At 47.0% G+C, this 14,758-nt stretch overlaps 1 pseudogene; it reads left to right on the top strand.

Moving 5' to 3' along the window:
* The first annotated feature begins 1,299 nt into the window (after positions 1–1,299).
* On the top strand, positions 1,300–2,836 carry LOC105471313 (inosine-5'-monophosphate dehydrogenase 1-like; annotated as a pseudogene).
* The last annotated feature ends 11,922 nt before the right edge of the window (positions 2,837–14,758 follow it).

The raw sequence follows: 14,758 nt of genomic DNA, 5'->3' as shown, positions 1-14,758 counted from the left end.
TCCAAAAGAAGGAGCTTCCCTGGTTAAGGTGGAGAATAGTTAAGGGAGGTCTTAGTAAGTGCTGTTTCTATGAGCCTATGCACCAACCCACAGATGCATGATATGACACAGCACCCAGCAAGAATAAGTACACCTATTATGGCTACGAGGGAGTGAAGAATGGAGGCTATTATTCCTTTCTATTTACCGAACCACTTTTCTATCCATCCTGTAAAGTGGTCATTTACCCCTGAGTCGCTGGCTAACTCATTGGATAGAGCAGTCAGACCTTGCAATGCCTTTGTTTTACTTCCATTAGGGGCCGTGTTGTTTGGGATGAAGGTGCAACATTGAGTTTTAATCATGACGCAAACTCTTCCTCTTTCTGCTAATATCATGTCTAAGGCTATCCTATTTTCCCAAGCCGTCTGGCTAGTAGCCTCTAATTGCTCAGCTATTCCTTTAATAGCATCTCTAGTGTAGTTAATAAATCGCTGTTGGTTGTAATAATGTAGTTTATCCAATCTACATTTTTATTAACTGTCACCCACCAAAAAATTGACTCAAATCCTGCAGCTATTTGATTTTGGACTTTAAGTTGATCTTGTATTCCCCGTGGGACTCCAATTGGGTCTAAATAGACGTGAGAGTCGAAAGACGCATAAGGGGTTTCTCTTGCTTTATGATGTCTTATTTTTCCTTCCTCTGGTTGATGAAATGCCAGGGTGAAAGGGATAGCCAACTGGACTAAAGCACAAGTACCACTCCAGTTATTCGGCAGTGTCCAGTAAAGGTCCACCACAATACCATCACCCATCCTCTTGGGGATTAACAAGGGCTGACTGATTGATAAGCTCTTGAAAATTCTTGGCCGCGCGGTGACTCACGCCTGTAATCCCAGCACTTTGGGAGGCTGAGGCGGGTGGATCACGAGGTCAGGAGATCGAGACCATCCTGGCTAACACGGTGAAACCCCGTCTCTACTAAAATTACAAAAAAAAAAGTTAGCCGGGCGAGGTGGCGGGCGCCTGTAGTCCCAGCTACTTGGGAGGCTGAGGCAGGAGAATGGCGTAAACCCGGGGGGCGGAGCTTGCAGTGAGCCGAGATTGCGCCACCGCACTCCAGCCTGGGCGACAGTGTGAGACTCCGTCTCAAAAAAAAAAAAAAAAAAAAAAAAAAAAGAAATTTCTTAAGCTCGAGCCTGCCGGTCCTGCAGCAACAGCGTGGCTACCGTGCAGCAGCGGCAGCAGCAGCAGCGGCAGCAGCAGCGGCTGGCAGCCACGCAGGTGTTTATGTCAGGTGGCTGGGTCTCCGGGCGGCATGGCGGACTACCTGATCAGCCGCAGCACCTGCTACATGCCCAAGGACCGGCTCACCGCGCAGCAGCCCTTGGCTAGCACCCACAGCCTCACGTGCAACCACTTCCTGATTCTCCCAGGACTCATAGACTTCATAACTGATAAGGTGGACCTGAGCTCAGCCCTGACCTGGAAGATCACGCTGAAGATGCCACTCATCTCCTCCCCCCATGGACACTGTGACAGAGGCTGACATGGCCATCGCGATGGCTCTGATGGGAGGTATCGGTTTCATTCACCAAAACTGCACCCCGGAGTTCCAGGCCAAGGAGGTGCGGAAGGTCAAAAGGTTTGAACAGGGCTTCATCATGGACCCCGTGGTGCTGAGCCCCTCGCACACTGTGGGTGATGTGCTAGAGGCCAAGGTGTGACATGGCTTCTCTGGCATCCCCATCACTGAGACGGGCACCATGGGCAGCAAGCTGGTGGGCATGGTCACCTTCCGAGACATCGACGTTCTTGCAGAGAAGGACCACACCACCCTCCCCAGTGAAGAGATGACACCAAGGACTGAGCTGGTGGTGGCTCCAGCAGGTGTGATGTTGAAAGAGGCAAATGAGATCCTGCAGTGTAGCAGGAAAGGGAAGCTGCCTGTCGTCAGTGATCGCGATGAGCTGGTGGCCATCATCGCCCGCAAAAACCTGAAGAAGAACCGAGACTACCCTGCGGCCTCCAAGGAGTCCCATGAGCAGCCGCGATGCGGGGCAGCTGTGGGCACCCGTGAGGATGACAAATACCGCCTGGACCTGCTCACCCAGGTGGGCGTCAATGCCACAGTCTTGGACTCTTCCCAAGGGAGCTCAGTGTATCAGATCACCATGGTGCTAACAGAAGTACCCCCACCTCCAGGTGACTGGGGGAAACATGGTGACAGCAGCCCAGGCCAAGAACCTGATTGACACTGGTATGGAAGGGCTTGGCGTGGGCATGGGCTGTAGCTCCATCTGCATCACCCAGGGTGTGATGGTCTGCGGTCAGCCCCAGGGCACTGCTGTGTACAAGTAGGCCGAGTATGATTGGCGCTTTGGTGTGCCTATAATAGCCGATGGCAGCATCCAGACTGTGGGGCACATGGTCAAGGCCCTGGCCCATGAAGCCTCCACAGTGATGATGGCCTCCCTGCTGGCTGCCACCACGGAGGTCCCCAGTGAGTACTTCTTCTCAGATGGGGTGTGGCTCAAGAAGTACCAGGGCATGGACTCACTGGATGCCATGGAGAAGAGCAGCAGCAGCCAGAAACAATACTTCATTGAGGGGGATAAGGTGAAGATTGCGCAGGATATCTCCAGCTCCATCCAGGACAAAGGGTCCATTCAGAAGTTCGTGCCCTACCTCATAGCGGGCATCCAGCATGGCTGCCAGGATACTGGGGCCTGCAGCTGTCTGTCCTTTGGTCCATGATGTACTCAGGAGAGCTTAAGTTTGAGAAGCGGACCATGTTGGCCCAGATTGAGGGTGGCGTACAAGGCCTGTGCTCTTACGAGAAGTGGCTGTACTGAGGACGGGGTGGAGGCCGAGATGCTGGAGGGGGCGCACCCCAGTGTCCACCTTCGGGCACAGTCTCCCTCCATAACTGAGTGGTCCACAGATTTGCACTCTGGGCTCCCCAGCTCCTTTCCAGGGAGAGAGGAGGGGAGGTCCAGAGGGGTCTGTGGCCCCTCACTGGGCATCCCCTGCAGAGTCAGGACTGCTCTCTGGTGCAGGCTGCCCTGGGAGACCGACCAAGCCCAGTCAGCTGGGTTCTTAGGCCCTGCGCCTGCCTCAGGTCTTTCTTGCTGCAGCCTGCTTCAGCCTGGCCCCCACCCCAGGGGCAGGCAGCCCCTCCTGGCTTCTCCTGTAGGGCACCTCCCTGTCCCCAGCCCCCCAGGAAATGGTGCTCTCCTGGCCCTGCCTCTGGCCCTTCCTGGGCCGCTGCTCCCTCATGTGGCACTTCTGAGCTCCTGACCTAGGCCAAGGGGAAGTCTCTGCCCCCTTCCCCGGCCCTGGGCTGCCCTCAGGTCCTGCTCCTCAGGCCACTTCCCTGTCCTTGTCCCTGGGGAGGAGGCTGCCCTGGTCATGACCACCTGCCTGTCATTCCTGACTCACCACCATCCCCAGGTGTACTGTTCCTGCCCTCTCCTCAGCTGCAGTTGAAGGCTTTAACTTTGCACACTTTGGGATCACAGTTGCATCATTGACTATTAAATGATTGGAATAAATCAAGCAGGTATCAAGAAAGAAAGAAAGAGAAGGAAGGAAGGAAGGAAGGAAGGAAGGAAGGAAGGAAGGAAGGAAGGAAGGAAGGAAGGAAGGAAGGAAAGAAAGAAAGAAAGAGAGGGAAAGGAAAAGAAAAGAAAAGAAAAGAAAATTCTTAAGCTCACTGTGTCCCTTCAGGTCTCCAAGGAACGCTAAGTTTCCTCCCTGTCATGGGAGACATGAAGTGAACTTAGTGTTGGGAAACGGAAGCTGGATGGCCTTCGGTGGCTGACCTGCAGGGTATCAGACTTTGGGATATAGCAGAGAGAGAGCTTGGCACGACTTGTTACCCCAGGCTGTAGAATCCTGGAAAAGAACTACCATGCAACCCATGCCTGGGAGACTGGAGGACAAACCTAGTGGAAAGGGAACAATCTGGGCCTCTGGCCTGCCATGCACACAAGCATAACAATTGCTTTTGTTTAACGTGCAGATGGAATATTTGATCCATTCCAACCAGGCATGTACATCTTAGTATCCTGTCTCAACTGCCAAAGTTTGTTTTAAGTCTTTAACTTCTACCATCGCTATCTTGGCCTTGTCGTTAGATGGAGGAGGAGCAATGGTTCCGTTGTGACAGGTTTTGGAAAAAGGCTTAGAGGAAGGTGCAGGTGGTGGGGGATCAAAGAAATGCATTTCAAAGAATCCAATAGGGTCTGTCCCTGAAACCTCAGCCTCCATACCATAAAACTGGCTTAAAGAAGAGAACCGGTTTAGAAAAGGGGAAGAACTTTGGGGGCTCAAGATAATAACCTGTATAGGATTGCACTGGTTTAGTTGACAGTTGCGGGGGGCTGTCCCTTTAGTAAAATGAATGTATGGTTTTAGGAAACTACAAAAACTGGTTGGGACAGTCCATCCTTGTTCTTTGGTGGTCAACAGAATGTTGGACCAACTATGGCACAAAAGCTGTACATGAAGGGGGCAAGATAAAGACCTGGTTGCCACTAGGGTCTTTATCGAAATCTCCCCAGATTAAATGGTCCCAATTCACTAATGCCCAGTCTGAGGAGAGCCAGGAGGCACAGAGGTACTCTTTTAAAGTAGAGGGCTGTCTTTGACTTAACAAGTCCCCAGAGGGACTTGGCAAGCAGCAAAATGCAAGCACCAAATGCAATAGTTCAAGGCAAAATCGACTTGGTTATGTTAATAACTAGATGGTCAGCAATAGAGCGAGGAAAGAAGAAAGACTATTAGAATAGATGAAAAAGAGTTAAATTTTTCTTAGCTTTAGTTTGGTAAGGTTTTCCCCTGGGACTATGGCCCACAACTCTGGAGGGGGTGGCACTTTCTTGACTCGGGTGTGGTGAGTCCACCCTCTCTGCTGTGCGGACGATGGTTTCAGTAGTTAGGAGCACTAAGTAAGGACCTTCCCAGGCTGGCTCAAGCTTTTACTTTTTCCAGCTCTTAATGAGGACATGCTCCCCAGGCTGATGTTGATGCACCAGGAACTCCAAGGGCGGCGCCTATGCTAATAGACCTTTAGTTTTAAGATAAGAGAAAACAGAAGTAGACCAAGTATATAATTTTAAAGGAATTGATCTTTTGTTTCAAAGGTAGGAATATCAGCAGTGGAGTGCAAATAAGGTAATCCGTAGAGCATCTCATAAGGAGAAAGACCTATATCTTTCCGTGGTGCAGTATGAATTGTCAGCAGGGCAATAGGAAGACACTTGGTCCATGACAATCGAGTCTCGAAAACTAATTTGGTTAAGTCTAAGACCACTTAACCAACTGGGTTGAGTGAATCAGTAGAAGAGTCTGATTCATCCCTTCTACTCTCCCTGATGAGGAGAGTATGGTATTCCCATCTAATGTCTAATGTTTGGGATAGCTTTTTAATAATGTGCGTGGTGAAATGAGTTCCATTGTCTGAGTCAATTTTTCTATTAGTCCAAACCTGGGTACTATATTTTCAATTAGGGCCTTAACTACATTATTGTCTGCTGCATTAGAAAAGGGGATAGCTTCGACCCAGTGAGTGAGGTGGTCTACTATCACTAGTAAATATTTTGGATGATCTAATGGAGGCATTTCTGTGTAAACAACATGGATACTTTGGAATGGCCTTAAGCCCAGATTCCTTCCCCCAAGAGGTAATCTTTTTATAGTATGTTTATTAGTTTTCTTGAATACTAAGCAACTATCTGTAACCTGTTTGGCCAGGGTATAAATTTCTATACAATCATAAACTCTGAGAACTGCTCTCTGGTCTGGCAGTATCCATTTTCCTTCTGAATTCTCTTTAGCGCCTATTTTTATTCGTGTTTCTTTTTTGGTGGAAGAGAAAATGGGGATTACAGTAGGAGGAGGGAGGCAGGGAGTTAAGTGAAAAATGCGCATTTCAGAAGATACAGCAGCCTGCTTGGCTACCTGATCTGCTAGGTTATTTCCTCGACTTTCAAAAGAAAGGCTTTTGTGGTGTCCAGAACATGGACAATACCTGTTTCTTCTGGCAACTGAAGATTATTCAATACTTAGGTAATCAGCTCTTTACTATTAATGAGACCTCGTTCAGTCCAAATTTTCCCAAACATATGGGCCACTCCAAAGGCATACCTGGAATCAGTATAGATGGTTCCTTTCTGGTTCTGTAAGTACTTTAAGGCTTGGCTGAGTGCAAACAGCTCACATGTTTGAGCAGATCAACTGTTGAGCAGTTTTCCTGACTCTATTTCTACAAGAGTTTCTCCATCAATCAGTGAATACGTATTTTGTCTTTTTCCCTCAATCACCTGGGAGGAACCATCTATGAATAAGTGCCATCCAGTCCAGAAGGGGGTTTCTCTTAGGTCTGGTTAAACCTTTGTATGATAATCAATTAAATCTAAACAAATGTGTTCCCTCCTTAGATTTGGATTCCCTATTAGGAAACCTGCTGGGTTGAGTGAATTATCAGTGGTCAATGTTAAATCATCCCTTTCTAACAGAATGGTCTCATACTTTAAAATTCTTGAATCAGTAAGCCATCTCTCTGCTCTCTGATTTAAGATAGTTCTAACTTGGTAAGGCATGCTTACTGTCAATTTTCCTCCAAAGCTTAGCTTTCTGCTTTCCTCAACTAGTATTGCCATAGGCGCGATGGACTGGATGCATTGGGGCCATCCACAAGTTACTGGGTCTAAGACCTTTGATAGGCTACAGGCTGCCAGCAGCCTCTGTGTTCTTGAGTCAGCACTCCTAAAGCTACCCCACTGTCCACATTAACAAAAAGGTGGAATGGCTTTTCTAGGGAGGGTAAGGATAAAACGGGGGCAGTTATGAGCCTTTCCTTCAGCTTCTCGACTTGATCAACTTCCTCAGAAATTCACAGGAGATGGTTGGGCTTCTCCTGGGCAAGTTTTTGATATAACAGTTTACTGTGTAGTGCATATGAGTCAATCCATAAGTGGCAGTATCCGACTAACCCTAAACATTTCCTGAGTTCTTGTTTAGTTTGAGGCAAGGGTAGGGACATTACTCCCTCGATTTGTTCAGGCCCTATTCTTCACTTGCCTGCACTTATTAAGTGGCCTAAATATTTAACTTTGGGATCTACATACTAAAACTTTCTTTTTGAGACTGTAGCCCCCCAAACTGCAGATGTTTAGGAATACGTGTAGAGGAGTCAGTTACCTTCTCTATATCTTCACCAGATATAAGAATGTCGTCCACGTACTGAAGAAGGCATATTTGTTCTGGGATGACAACTCTTTCTAGTACTTGTTCTAAAATTTGACCAAAAAGATTAGGGGAGTCTGTAAACCCTTGGGGCAAGGCTGTCCATTGATATTGTTGTTTCTGCCCTGAGTGGGGATCCTCGTACTCAAATATATCAAATATATCTCGGCTATCTTCAGTCAGGGTACATGCCCAGAAAGCAACCTTCAAATCTATTACAGTAAACCATTGATGATTGTATGGAATCTTGCTAAGAATGGTGTAAGGATTGGGCACAATAGGGTGGATAGTCTGGACTATTTGGTTGATAGCTCGAAGGTCCGGTACTAGCCAGTATGACCCATCTGATTTCTTGACTGGCAGTATTGGGGTGTTATAAGGGGACATACAGGCCAGGCGAGGTGACTCAAGCCTGTAATCCCAGCACTTTGGGAGGCCGAGACGGGCGGATCATGAGGTCAGGAGATCGAGACCATCCTGGCTAACATGGTGAAACCCCGTCTCTACTAAAAAAAATATAAAAAACTAGCCGGGCGAGGTGGCGGGCGCCTGTAGTCCCAGTTACTCGGGAGGCTGAGGCAGGAGAATGGCGTGAACCCGGGAGGCGGAGCTTGCAGTGAGCTGAGATTGGGCCACTGCACTCCAGCCTGGGCGACAGAGCGAGACTCCGTCTCAAAAAAAAAAAAAGGGGGGGACATACAGGGCTCGAGAAGCCCATCCTTAATGAGGTCTTCGATGATAGCTTTCAACCCTATCCTACCTTCTAGGGGAATAGGGTATTGCTTCCTTCTTACTACTTCTACCGGGTTTTTTTGCTTGATGTGGATCGGAGGGACTTGAAGTTTCCCTCAGTTTCCTTTGGACCAGACATTAGGAGTAATATATTTTTCATCTGCAGTGGTGAGTAGGTTTAATGAGGTGAGGAATCCTCTTGGGCTGACTTGTAGACCTTTGGCCAACTTTAATGTTAAATCCCTCCCCAGTAAATTAGTTCCTGCTTCAGGGATTAATAAGAACTGAATATGAGCTGAGCAATCCTGGTATCTAACTTCTGTGCTTTCTAAATTTGTTGCTCTAAATCCTTCCCGTTTTACCCCGGAGGCTAAAACTTCCTCTGAGGAGGAGACAACATTAGATGGGGGAAACAGAGAAGTGAGCAGCCCCTGAATCGACTAAAAAGGTGATAAGCTCATGTTTAGGCCCCACCTCCAAATTTATCAGGACTTCTGGTGAGACTCAAGATAGAAGAGACAGAGCGCCTGACCCCCCTATTCTTCCTCGAAAGTCATGAGTGGAAGAGCTTCTTTCTCCTTTCTTAGTTCAGGACATCCTCTCTCGAAGTGGCCTGTTCTTCTACATCTATAGCACCTATCTTGTCCTTCCTCCCCCTTAGTTCTGGGATTCTTTAACCCTGCTCCCCCATACTCTTTAGGGGATGTGATAGACGAGGACCTTGGTCCTCCAGATGGAGACTGGAGTCCTTTAAAAGAGGGTTCAGATCCTTTATAGTTTCTGGCTCCCTGGAAACTCTGTCTAGAAGTACCTGGGTTTGCAGCCATCTGTTGGAAGGTGGAAAACATAAGTTTTGTCTTTTGTTTCTGTTTTTCTTTGTCCCGTTTCATGTATACTTTCTGAGCTTCCCGGAGAAGCTCACTTAGGGGACGGTCTTCCCAATTGCCTATCTTTTGTAACTTTTTTGAAATGTCTGGCCAAATTTTAGTGACAAATTGGAGTTTCAGCATTCCTTGCCCAAGGGGATCATCCAAATTGAGGCCTGCATATTGCCTCATTTGCTCTCTCAGTCTGTCTAGGAATTTCATAGGCCTTTCGTCCTTTTCCTGTTGTATATCAAATGCTTTAGAAAGATTTCGGGTTTGGGGTACTGATTCCCAAATTCCTTTTATTATCATCTCTCTTAGGTCCTGCATATTTCCCTGGTGATCTGCGTTGTTATTGTCCCACAGCAGGTCTTGGGCAGGGAATTTCTGGTCTGCAGTAGGAACGTTTTCACCAGGAGGGTGTTCACGTTCCTAAACTACCATAGCAGCCCTACAAATCATAATCCTTTCTTTCCCTGAAAAGAAGATGCCCATGATGGACATTAACTCAACCCAAGTGTATAACTGAGGTCCTAAGGATTTGTCAATTTGGTCTGCCACTCCGTAAGGGTCATCTAATAGCGGTTTAAGTTCCTCTTTAAGATTCCAGCTTTCTGAACTGGCTAAGGGAGCATTTACAAAGCCAATGGCCCCCTACTCCTTATGGTACCTCTTTCAAAGGGAAGAGGGTCGGGACCAACCTCTTAGGTACAGAGGGAAATGGGAAATTCTGCATATCTTTTTTACATTGTTCTACCTCATGCTGAAGTCCTTTTAGAGAGGGGTATTTAAGTTGGGAGGGAATGGGCTGGTGGGACATTAATTCCCAAGAGTCAGGGTTATAAGGAGGAGGGATAACATGAGTAGAGGGGGGATCTGGGATGGGATCTGAGGCAGCAGTGGCTGTCTGAGGGGAAAGACTGGGGACACTGGACGAGGGAAGATAGTCTAGGGCCCATGCACTGGAGTCTTTAGGCATGAGAGCTGGCTCCTCTGACTTCATTTTAAGGTGTCAGTTGGGTTCTTCCCTATTTGTTTTTAAGGGGAAAAGGAGGACAGGTCCTTGCCTCCAACAAAGGGCATAGCCTAGTTCTTCTTGAGACACTGGGCTTTTATCATTAACATATTGGATTAACAGCTGACACATTACATCCTCATTCAACCCAAACTTTGGCCAGAAGATTGAGGGTTTGAGGATGGGTCCCGGAGTCCAAATAAAACTAATATTTTATCATTTGTTGCTTTTTCCTATGTTTAGTCCTTTCATTATCCTTCCAGTATTTTAGCATGAGACCTAGGGGGCTATCCAGTGGGGATATCTTTGTTACCATATTTATCCCCCTTGCTCCCTGTCTTGCTTGGGGTATTTCCCATCTTGATGGTTTGGGGGTAAGGTTCGAGTTGAATTTCCCTTACTGGAAATGTCTCACCTTTTGGGGTGAGGCTCCATTTTCTGCACTGGAAATTTCTTGCCTTTTAGGGTGAGGCTCAATTTCACCCACTGGAAATTTCTTGCCTTTTGGTGTGAGGCTCAATTTCCCCCACTGGAAATTTCTTGCCTTTTCTACTACTGGAGGTTTGTGTGAGGTTCAGTCCCCCTGACTGGTGATGTCTTGCCTCTTTTTAACCTCTAAGCCACCCTGACCAAGGATTACTTCATCGCCCCCTTGCGGCTTTCTTACCTTGGTCCTGACCACTAAGGAAATACTTTACCACCTCCCTTGGTGTCTTTTCCTCGGTCCATCCAAAGACTTGCATGGCCATTATGGAGGATCCTTAAAGCTAGGTTGCTGCCCAGTTTCTTTCCGTGTTGCTGAGAGCTTGGGTTATTCCTCAGACTGGGTGGGTCTTGATTTCTCACCCCTGAGGCTGCCACAAGGGGGCAGGGCATGCCTCTTCGTGAGAGAGAACCAGAGACCACCCCCAGAGGGGAAGGTAATCATGAGCGAGCCCCCAAATTGTTATAAATAAAGTTTCAGTACCGCAAAAGAAATATAACTCAAATATAAAATTTTCTTTTTAATCTTAACAAGACAACTTACTTCTATAGATGGGTTCACCCTTACAGATGGAGTGATGGTGAGCGCACACTTGGACAAAGGAGGGGAAGGGGTTTTTTTTCCTGATGCACATGGGCCCTGCTGCGGTGTCGTTCCCCTATTGGCTAGGGTTACACTGCACAGGCTAAACTAATTTCGACTGGCTAATTTTTTTTTTTTTTTTTTTTTTTTTTTGAGATGGAGTCTCGCTCTGTCGCCCAGGCTGGAGTGCAGTGGCCCGATCTCAGCTCACTGCAAGCTCCGCCTCCCGGGTTCCCGCCATTCTCCTGCCTCAGCCTCCTGAGTAGCTGGGACCGCAGGCGCCCGCCACCTCACCTGGCTAGTTTTTTGTATTTCTTTTTTTTTTTTTTTTTTTTTTGAGACAGAGTCTCGCTTAGTCGCCCAGGCTGGAGTGCAGTGGCGCAATCTCGGCTCACTGCAAGCTCCGCCTCCCAGGTTCACGCCATTCTCCTGCCTCAGCCTCCCGAGTAGCTGGGACTACAGGCGCCCGCCGCCTCGCCCGGCTAATTTTTTGCATTTTTAGTAGAGACGGGGTTTCACAGTGTTAGCCAGCATGGTCTCGATCTCCTGACCTTGTGATCCACCCGCCTCGGCCTCCCAAAGTGCTGGGATTACAGGCGTGAGCCACCGCGCCCGGCCTAGTTTTTTGTATTTCTTAATAGAGATGGGGTTTCACCGTGTTAGCCAGGATGGTCTCGATCTCCTGACCTCGTGATCCGCCCGTCTCGGCCTCCCAAAGTGCTGGGATTACAGGCTTGAGCCACCGCGCCCGGCCAATTTTTTTTTTTTTTTTTGAGACAGAGTCTCACTCTCGCCCAGGCTGGAGTGCAGTGGCACAATCTCTGCTCACTGCAAGCTCCACCTCCCAGGTTCATGCCATTCATGTCTCCTGAGGGACTATAGGCACCCACCACCATGCCCAGTTAATATTTTGTATTTTTAGTAAAGACAGGATTTCACCATGTTAGCCAGGATGGTCTCGATCTTCTGACCTGGTGATTCCACCTGCCTCGGCCTCCCAAAGTGCTGGGATTACAGGTGTGAACCACTGCACCTGGCCCTGATTGGCTAATTTAAAGAGAGTGACAGGGTGAGTGGTTTGGCGGGAAAAATGGTTATGACAGAGCAGGTAATCAGAATGAGTCAGGGTGCAATAGGTAATTGGAAAGATTGCTTTACAAGGAAGTTAAGTTTAAAAGTAGAAGGCAAAGAATTGAACATACTGACATATTAATTCTTTGAAGAGAAATGTATAACTTGTATTTAACAACTTGGCTTGATGGTTGGAACTTTCAGCCCCACCCCCTGACCTCTGAGAAAGGGAGAAGGGATTGACCTAATCACCACTAACCAATGATTTAATCGATTATGCCTGTGTAATGAAGCCTCCATAAAAATCCTAAATGATGGGGTTTGGAGGGCTTCCAGGTTGATGAACACATGGAGGTCCTGGGAATGTGGTGCCCCCAGAAGGGCATGGAAACTGTCTGCATCTCCTCCCCACCCCCATCCCTTGCCCTACACGGTACATCTCTCCCACTTGCCTGTTCCTACGTTTTATCCTTTATAGTAAACCAATAAACATAAGTAAAGTACATTCCTGAGTTCCGTGAGCTGTTCTAGCAAATTATTGAACCTGAGTAAGGGGCTGTGAGAGCCCTCAATTTGTAACCAAGTTGATTGGAAGCACTAGAGGCCAGGGACTTGCATTTGGCATCTAAAGTGGGAGGCAGGCTGGGTGCAGTGGCCTGTAATCCCAGTTCTTTGGGAGGCTGAAGCAGGAGGATGGCTTGAGGCCAGGAGTTCGAGAGCAGCCTAGGAAACAGTGAGATCCTATCTCTATTAAGAAGAAAGAAGAAAGAAAGAGAGAAACAAAGAGAGAAAGAAAGAGAGAGAGAAAGAGAGAAAGAAAGAAAGAAAGAAAGAAAAAGAAAGAAAGAAAGAAAGAGAAAGGAAGGAAGGAAGGAAGGAAGGAAAGAAGGAAGGAAGGAAGGAAAAGAAAAGAAAGAAAGGAAAGAAAGGAAGAAAGGAGGAAAGGAAGAAAGAAAGAAAGAAAGAAAGAAAGAAAGAAAGAAAGAAAGAAAGAAAGAAAGAAAGAAAGAAAGAAAGAGAGAAAAGAAAGAAAGAAGTGAGGGGCAGTCTTTTTATACTGAACCTTTAGCCTGTGGGTTCTGATGTTAACTCTGGATGGTTAATGCCAGAATTTAATTGAATCTTTAGACACCCAGTTGGTGTTTGCAGAAAATTGGAGAATCCTTTGGTATGGAAAACCCACACATCTGGTGCCCAGAAGTGTTGTGAATATAGAAGAAAAGTGGTTTCCTTTTACAGCCCCACTCTGACGACCTCATTTAACTTTACCCCTGAAGACCTAAATACAGTTGCATTGGGGATTAGGACTCCTATATATAAATGTGGTGGTGGTGGGTGGGAGGGAGAATGGGCACAATTTGGTCCAAACCTTTGGGTTAAAAGCTTATTAAAATTATATGTATTGTAATTCTAATGATGTCTTGCAGGTATATATGTATAGAGTATATTTACATAGATTCTAAAAAGATGCTCCCCAAGTAACAATGAACTGTGGTAGTAAGATTTAGGGATGCAGTGACAGGCATCTTTGAGACTCTTGGTTGTTTACATTAAGAATAAGTTATAGGCCAGTGAGGTGGCTCACACCTGTAATCCCACCACTGTTGGAGGCTGAGGTGGGAGGATCGCTTGAGGCCAGGAGCTCAAGACAAGTCTGGCCAACATAGCAAAACCCTGTCTCTTCAAAAAGTAAAAATAGCTATGTGTGGTGGCAAATGCATGTAGTCCCAGCTACTTGGGAGGCTGAGGTAACAGGATCACTTAACCAGGGAAGTCAAGGCTACAGTGAGCACGATTGTGTCACTGTACTCTATCCTGGGCAACAGAGCAAGACCATGTCTCAAAATAGAAAAGAACAAATTATAGAACAGAGAAGCAGAAAAGTAGGCATAAATAAAAGTTGATAGTGCAGGCATGGTGGCTCACGCCTGTAATCCCAGCACTTTGGGAGGCAGAGTTTGGGCGAATTACTTGAGCTCAGGAGTTCAAGACCAGCCTGGCCAACATGGTAAAACCCCATCTCTACTAAAAATACAAAAATCAGCTGGGCATGGTGGCAGACACCTGTAATTCTAGCTACTCAGGAGGTGAGGCACGAGAATCGCTTGAACTCAGGAGTCGGAGGTTGCAGTGAGCCAAGATCATGCCCACTACACTCCAGCCTGGGTGACACAGCAAGACTCCTTCTAAAAAAATAAATAGGCTGGGTACGGTGGCTCACGCCTATAATCCCAGCACTTTGGGAGGCCGAGGCAGGCGGATCATGAGGTCAGGAGATTGAGACCACCTTCGCTAACATGGTGAAACCCCGTCTCTACTAAAAATACAAAAAAATTAGCCGGACGTGGTGGCGGGCGCCTATAATCCCAGCTACTTGGGAGGCTGAGGCAGGAGAATTGCTTGAACCCGGGAGGTGGAGGTTGCAATGAGCCGAAATCGCGCCACTGCACTCTAGCCTGGGCGACAGAGCGAGACTCTGTTTCAAAAAAAATAAAAATAAATAAATAAATAAATAAATAAATAAAAACAAAAATAAAATAAAAGTTGATGTATATCACCACCATGAAAACAAACAAAAGTTACATAACAAATGAAGATTTGTTTCATGCAAGTAAACTTAAATGTCTAAAAAATCCAAAAGAATGTCATTTCTTTTGTTTTTTTGAGATGGAATCTTGCTCTGTCAACCAGGCTGGAGTGCAGTGATGTGATCTCAGCTTACTGTAATCTGCTGCACCCCCACTGCCACCCACTTCTGGGCTCAAGCAATTCTCCT

Source organism: Macaca nemestrina, chromosome 4 (assembly GCF_043159975.1).
Source record: "Macaca nemestrina isolate mMacNem1 chromosome 4, mMacNem.hap1, whole genome shotgun sequence".
In the NCBI taxonomy this organism is placed as follows: domain Eukaryota; kingdom Metazoa; phylum Chordata; class Mammalia; order Primates; family Cercopithecidae; genus Macaca; species Macaca nemestrina.
Note: the sequence above shows the minus strand (reverse complement) of the source record. Positions and strands in the feature narration are given on the sequence as shown.